Source organism: Maylandia zebra, linkage group LG14 (assembly GCF_041146795.1).
Source record: "Maylandia zebra isolate NMK-2024a linkage group LG14, Mzebra_GT3a, whole genome shotgun sequence".
NCBI classification, from domain to species: Eukaryota; Metazoa; Chordata; class Actinopteri; order Cichliformes; family Cichlidae; genus Maylandia; species Maylandia zebra.
In genome coordinates this window covers 320,895-327,483 of record NC_135180.1, presented here as the reverse complement: position 1 = coordinate 327,483, position 6,589 = coordinate 320,895, and positions in this window count along the sequence as shown.

Below are 6,589 nucleotides of genomic sequence, written 5' to 3'. Positions count from 1 at the left end.
TATACATTAGAGCTATTTCATACATTTGTAAAATCTGTAACATATTTATAATAATAATACATTTTATTTGAAAACGCCTTTCAAGACACCCAAGGACACTTTACAATAGAATAGAACACATAATAGAACAATGACAAAATGAAGAACAATAAAAACAAAAGCACAAAATAGAATAAACAAACAATAGGTTCACAGTGAATATGCAGATTTAAATAGATGGTTTTGAGTGGGGATAGTGTATTGTTTAAATAGTTTAGTCTGTCACTGTTACTGTCCTGGAGCAATTGTAACCCACGTAATTTCCTGATTGTGATCTGGCTCAGAAATACAGATTTACCATGAAGTTTAGCTGACAGACCTCTGTCACTACATCTATTTTTAGATAGACGAGTGACGATTATCTGCACAAAGACAAGAGGAAAGAAAGCCAAAGGGGAGAGAAAGAGACGCTTTTCCACTTAAGCACTCAAAGCATGTGTCATTCACCCGTTCATATGAGCACTTTTTTCTATACCTGAGTGTTTTCTGTTCAGCATTCACACACATTCACACTCTCAGGGATGCAAACTGGAGACTGGAGCAGCCAGAGATTGAACCATCTACCTATTTTAAAAGATACAATTCTTTAATGCATTAATGTGTATGCATTCCCATTTAAAAAGAATAGTTATTGGATTGAATAATTTTCTGCTCATTGATCCAATCTAAACACAGGGACCTGGATGTCTGGCCTAAACAGAAGACTTTGGGCTTCAATCGATAGGACAGTCTTAAGCCAAGCTGCAAATGCAGCAGATCAAATTTTTTCAGAAATGAGCTAAGTCTGAAGAAAGGATTTACAGTTATCCCTCCATCATCTATCGCCCTTGGAGTTGTCTGATAAATTCACATAGGCTGTGCAGAGTGCACAAGAAGAAGATACCAAAAAGTCAGAGAAACCAAAACAAGAGTGTGACAACAACAAGGACACTGCTGGAGTTTGGCAAAAATACTTCATTCCCCTTAAATGTCAGCCGCTAAATAATAATTGTGAGCAGATAAGAATGGAGCTCAGCAGCCATCATTATCAATCCCCAAGGCTAAGCACGGCTTTCTGACAGGGTGAGCCACGTGGAGGCACCAGTGTCTGGCCCTTTTAGTGAGACACAACAACAACATCAGAGCCCAGTTTCCTTGACTCTGTGTCAGCATCTCTGCCTGGTCATCTGCAGGCTGCTATCAGCTTCCTTTCAACTCCAGGTGTAATTTCAAGGGTCTAGTTCCCAAACCACCTACTTCGCTTCAGCTTCACTTCTGACATTCTCATCATTACCTCCAGCAGCAATAAAAGAGACAAAAACACTCCCTGAAGGCATTCAGAGAGCTGGCCTAAAGAAACAGTCAGTGGTGTCAAGGGGGTGGGAGGTGCAGGAGTGGGGATCACAGGGGATAAGTTTACCTTGACATTAATTCAATGAACAAAAAAAGATTTTTAAAGTGACACAGGAGAGAAGAAAAATAACTTTCTGAGATCTAATTTATCATCAGCAATGATCCTAATCCTAGTCCAAAGCCCTTAAACCAACGTCTTTAAGAAAATCAAACAGGACTTTATTTAACCTTCTTTCTATTTGTTTAGAAGAAAAACATATAGCTCTGCATGTGAGTTAGTTTTTTTTAAACATCCATAGTTTCTGATAGCATAGAGTTTGTTATAATTTTACTCCAATGCAAAACCTCTGAAGCCGTCTTATAAAGCACTATGCAAGAGTTTCTTATTTTCTTTCAGAAGTTTAGATTGCTGGCATGCTTACTCATTTTAAAGAGAAACCATTCTGTTTGCTACCATTTCTGTATTATAACTGCTGGGCTCTGTTTAGGGGCTTTGCATAATTTATTTTTCTTGCTTAGGTGCAGCCCGACACAGCAAATCCAGCATGTCCAAATTAACACTGTCAGATTTGATTTCAACACTATTAAAGTGTCTATATGGGTCCACACCAGAGAGTGTTAATTTAACTCTTTTTGGAGAGTTGGTACGTTAACTCTGATTTAGTGTTAAACACTAAATCTGTCTGGAGTTGATAATTTAACACTTACTAATGCTAACTAGGTGTTAAGAGTTTATATATTAACTCTCAAAGAGTATTTTAGTTTAACTACGTAAGAGTTATCTTCTAATTAATTCTAAAAAGCGGGAATTTTACTGTTCTGAACTTCTAGACATTTCTTTTGGAAATAAACATTTACTAAAAAGACGCAATGGTTTTTGAAAAACATTTATTCTGAACTGTGCACCACAATTTCAAAACATTTTCTGAAAGATGTAACAGTATACATGTTCTCACTTTCATTAGAATTTTGTTTATCAAAAGGTCTGACATAGGTGAGCTGGTAAATGCAAATAACAGCATTCTCATCACTTATTTCTTCTGTGGCGTGTTGGGGGAACAGCTAGTTCTCTCCCATCATGCCTTGGGACATGTGCTGCTGTTTAGATGTTCTTGTTTTATTGTTTATGGTGACGTTACTTTTAACTGTTATCTTGAATGTTGTGTTTACGCTGTGGTGCAGAATCACTGACAGTTGTTGTTTTGTAGAGAGAGTGCTGTACCATGAGTGACTTCTGTTGTGCTGTTGTTGAACATTGAGGCACATTGTAGCACCAGCAAGTTTTTAGAGCTCCCCCTACTAGCTTGGGGTTGAATAACAAGTATTACCGCGGAAGCACTAGCTGGTAGTCTAGCTGTACACGTGTCTTAGTGCAGTTGAACATAATCCACAAAGTCCGCTTGTAGTCGAAAAACAAACAGGCAAACATTTATTTCCACAGTTTTGAAATACAGTGATCCATTTGAATGTTCCTGTACACTGCAAACACGGTAAGAAACTGGTTTTCTCCACAGCTAGTTAAAGCCCCCGTTGCTGCACACTGCCCGTCGCGAACGCTCCCCCCGTGCACAGTTACCGTGTGTTAAAGGAACAGTACGTAAAAATTAAATAAGGCAAGAAAAAATACAATTTAACTGTAAATCTTACGCTAAACAAATTATAAAGTAAAAACTGAAATTCCCCATTATCTTACACTTATCCTTATCCAAAATGATTCAAATTATTAACAAATATACACTCTGTGCAATCTGAGTAAACTAAGAGATGATTAGACCTTTATCCTATACAACAAGCTCAGTCGCTCTCTGTGAGCTTCTTTGTAAAGATTCCTCTGCATGCCACATTGGTGTCAGAAGTGGGATTCCAAGAGCATGGCCACTATTCTGAAAGAGGAAAATGAGCTAAGAAAGATTGAGGAGCTTATCACTCGCCTGGAAGCGGTGAATGGAGCATGATCGAAGAAGCGGGAAGAGCCCCGGGCAGCAGCAAGCCAGCTAGGGAAAGATCTGTGGGGCTCACCAGATGGAGCCTCACACCCCCGCCCACTGGGAAGCTGTCGGAGCCGCCAAGGCATGCTGCAGTCTCCAAGAGAACGAGCAGCCAGCCAGCCTCCACTCATGGTGATGCCTGGGAGCAGCACACCCTCATTGCTGGCAGCTGAGGGGGACAAGGCCAACTGTCTCCAGGACCAAGTGCAGCCGCCGCTGCCATCAGGGGCTCCTGTCCGGGGGAGCATGAAGCTGCCACGCTATAATGGGGAGGCACCTCCAGAGACCTACCTTATCCAGGTACAGCTGGCAGCTCAGCTAAACGGACGGTCAACAGAGGAGACAGCTGTCCAAGTCGCCCTCACCTTGGCAGGCAGGGCCCTGCAGATCCTCACAGATCTTCAGCCAGAAGAGTGTTTAAGTTGGCCTGCTGTTGCCAGAGCAATGCAGAGCAGGTTTGGCCTCCGTACACATGCAGATGATGCCCGAGATAAACTTGCTAGCCGCCCACGGAGACAAGAGGAGAGTCTGGGTGCCTATGCTGCCGACCTACATCTTTATGCACGTAGAAGGTACCCTGCTTTTGATGCTGCAGCACAAGAAGAGCTTGCTCTCCAGGCATTTGTCTGGGGTCTCCAGTCAAAACAACTACAAGAGCACATCCGTCTGCATGCACAAGAAACCCTGGCGGCAGCTCTAACTGAGGCCGAAAGAGTGGAGCATGTGCTCAGCCCAGGTGCATGCAGCCCTGGCATAAGTCATCAAGTGCGCCAAACGGACTACGAAAGGAGCGACCAGGAGGAGGAGCCCCGCCAAACCACCAACACACCCCCCTGGCGATCTTGGCGAGGGAATAGACGAGCAGGAGGCCAATTCAGGGGTAACTGCCATCGGTGCGGATAACCAGGCCACATCGCACGCTACTATCCAGCACCAAGCCCACAAAGCCTGGCACCCCAACCACAGCTGCCGTTAAACTAAGGCGGGGTGGCACAACGGAGGAACTGCCCCCTGCCACCACTCTGTCCTCCAAATCACACTTGCGGGTTGGCCGGCTCGGCCAGACACGGGGACTGTATCTGGACTGTGACCTTGCCGGCACCACCTGTAGAGCCCTGATAGACACTGGATCCACGCTTTCCTTGGTACAGGCTGGAGTCCTCCCTGGTACCGATGGCCCAAGACCACAGGGTTGGCAGCCTACTCAGCTCCACATCACCACAGTCACGGGGGAGCGTGCCAAAGTTAAGGGGGAAAGATCCCTCCCGGTGACTGTTGGTAACTGCACTCTGGACCACCAGTTCTGGCTAGCCAGCATCCAGGACCAATGCATCATTGGTCTGGACCTGCTAGCCAAATGGGAGGTCACAGTGGACGTGTCCCGAGCAATCCATTACCTGGGCACGGAGGCTGTGAAGCTCCACACCACAAAGGAAGTCCCGCTGCCTGCCTCCACTTTTTCAGCCAGCGTCAGAAAGCCTGAGGACCTGTCGCCGCTGGTGGGGGAAGGGGCCTCCCCTTCACCAGCAGTACCGCAACTGTCTACAGAGACCAAGCAAGCTGTCAAAGACCTATACCAGAGGAGCTGCGAGGGTCTCCGAGCTGATCAGCGACGGCAGCTGCGAGAGATACTTGACTTGTTTGCCGACATCTTTGCGGCCAAGGATGAGGACTGCATGCAAATCAGCCTGGTACAACTCGACATTGACACTGGGGTTGCACGGCCCATCCGCCTCCGCCCTCGTTGCCTTCCCCTTGCCAAGCGTGCCGCAGCAGAGCAAAAGATCAGGGAAATGGCAGAGGCTGGCATCATCGAACCCACAAACAGCCCCTGGGCAGCCCCGGCTGTACTGGTTCGGAAAAAGGATGGTACCTGGCGGTTTTGTGTCGACTATCGTCTACTCAACAGCATCACACGCAAGGACTCCTACCCATTGCCCCAGATAGACGATGCCCTCGATGCCATTGCTGGGTCCTGCTGGTTCAGTTCCCTCGATTTGAGCAGTGGCTACTGGCAGGTGGAGCTGACGCCAGAGGCCCGCCCAAAGACTGCTTTCTCCATTGGCCAGGGACTGTGGCAGTTTAAGGTGATGCCCTTCGGCCTCTGCAATGCCCCAGCCACATTCGAGTGCCTAATGGAGAGGGTTCTGGCTGACATTCCCCGTGACCGCTGTGTGGTCTACCTGGATGACCTCCTTGTCCATGCGACAGACTTCGAGAAAGCCTTGGCTAACCTGACTGCTGTTTTCCATACTATCCGCCAGGCTGGCCTTCGCCTCCACCCCAAAAAGTGCCACCTCTTCCGAAAGGAGACGACCTTCTTGGGTCACGTTGTGAGTGGAGCAGGGGTTTCCACTGACCCTGCGAAGGTGGCCGCTGTGAAAGACTGGCCCATTCCGAGCAACACTGCTGAGTTGCGGAGCTTCCTTGGCCTGGCATCATACTACTGGCGTTTCGTCAAGGACTTTGTTACCATTGCAAGCCCCCTCCACTGGCTCACACAGAAGGGCCGGGAGTTCCACTGGACTGAGGACAGTGCCGTGGCATTTGATTGGCTCCGATCTGCACTGGTTCAGGCACCGGTGCTAGCCTACCCAGACCTCCAGCTCCCTTTTGTCGTGGACACCGATGCCAGCAACACAGGGGTGGGGGCTGTACTGTCGCAGGAAGGCCCTGAGGGGGAGCGGGTCATCTCCTACTACAGCCATTCCCTCAGCAGACCGGAGAGGAACTATTGTGTCACCCGTCGAGAGCTGCTGGCCATCATCCTGGGTCTCCGCCATTTCAGACCCTACCTCTATGGGAAGAAGTTCCTCCTCCGCACAGAACATGCGTCCCTCACTTGGCTGTTCAGCTTTAAAGAACCGGAGGGACAGCTAGCCCGTTGCAAGATTACCACTTTAAGGTTCATCACCGGGCGGGACGTCTCCACACCAATGCAGATGCTCTCTCCCGACGCCCTTGTGAGGAAAAACAGTGCAGGTACTGCCAACGCTTGGAGGACTGGGAGGGCATGACTTCAGTGATCACGTCACCACAGGGTGGCCCTGAGAATGACTCTGTTCCGGGTGGGCATTGTAGCAGTCTTCAGGCCCAGTCCACCGCAGGGGATACTGAGAGTCTGGAGGCCATGGATCCCCAACAGCTGCAACACGACCAGAACCAAGACCCTGCCCTTTCCCAGGTTCAGTGTTGGATTGGAGCCGGTCAGAGACCATCATGGCCAGAGG